Raw genomic sequence first — 1,680 nt, 5'->3', positions numbered from 1 at the left:
ACATTTACTTGCCTTGAACCACATTAAACTGTCTTTTAATACTAATAAAATATTCAATACTTTTGCATAAATTAGCCATTCATTCATCTAACAAAGAAGGACATGGTATGGGGAGTAGGGTAGACTGTGAAGGAACAAAAAAAATCACACATTGGGATACAAGGAACATACCTCAACATCATAAAGGCCATCTATGACAAGCCAACAGCCAGTATCATTCTCAATGGTGAAAAGCTGAAAGCAATTCCATTAAGATCTGGAACAAGACAAGGATGTCCACTCTCACCACTGCTTTTCAATATAATACTGGAAGTCTTAGCCAGAGCAATAAGACAAGAGAAAGACATACAAGGAATCCAAATAGGAAAAGAAGAAGTCAAACTATCACTATTTGCAGATGATATGATAATATACATAGAGAACCCCAAAATCTCCACAGAAAAGCTAATTCAACTCATCAATCAATTCAGTAAAGTGGCAGGATACAAAATCAACACGCAAAAGTCAGTAGCCTTCCTATACACAAACAATAAATCTGAAGAAGAAGAAATAAAAAAAACCACCCCTTTTATTATTGAAACAAAAAAAATCAAATATTTGGGAATAAATCTAACAAAAGAGGTAAAGGACCTATACAAAGAAAACTATGAAACACTGTTAAAAGAAATAGAAGAAGACACAAAGAAATGGAAAGACATCCCCTGCTCATGGATTGGAAGAATAAACATTATTAAAATGGCCATCCTACCAAAAGCAATATACAGATTCAATGCTATTCCAATCAAAATCTCCATGGCATTCTTCAAAGAAATAGAACAATTATTGATGAAATTCATATGGAATCACAAAAAACCCCGAATAGCCAAAGCTCTACTGAAAAAAAAAAGAAGGAAATGGAGGCATCACACTCCCAGACTTCAAACTATACTACAAAGCCATAATCATCAAAACTGCATGGTATTGGAACAAGAACAGACATACAGACCAAAGGAATCAAATACAAAATCCAGAAATAAACCCACAGATTTATGGTCAACTAATCTTTGACAAAGGAGCAAAGACTATGCATTGGAGCAAAGAAAGTTTGTTCAATAAATGGTGCTGGGAAAACTGGGTCACTACATGCAAAAGAATGAAGCTTGACCACTACCTCTCACCATACACAAAAATCAACTCAAAATGGATTAAAGAACTAGACATAAGACCTGAAACCATAAAATACATAGAAGGAAATATAGGCGAAACACTACGGGATTTGCACATCAAAGACATCTTTACAGACACATCACCCAAAGCAGTGATAGTGAAGACAAAGATCAACAGCTGGGACTACATCAAATTAAAGAGCTTCTGCACAGCAAAAGAGACAATAACAAAAACAAAGAGAAACCCCACCAACTGGGAGAACATTTTTGCACCCAACACTAATGATAAAGGACTGATCACAAAAATCTGCAAAGAGCTGATGAGACTCAGCAACAACAAAGAAAATAATCCAGTCAAAAAATGGGCAGAAGAGCTAAAAAGAAACTTCTCTGAAGAGGAAATGCAAATGGCCAACAGACATATGAAAAAATGTTCAACATCACTTGTAATCAGGGAAATGCAAATCAAAACTACCATGAGATACCATCTCACACCAGTGAGAATGGCACATATTAAAAAACTAGCAACAACAAA

Source organism: Talpa europaea (genome assembly GCF_964194135.1).
Source record: "Talpa europaea genome assembly, chromosome: 4".
In the NCBI taxonomy this organism is placed as follows: Eukaryota; Metazoa; Chordata; class Mammalia; order Eulipotyphla; family Talpidae; genus Talpa; species Talpa europaea.
This window is presented reverse-complemented; position numbering follows the sequence as displayed.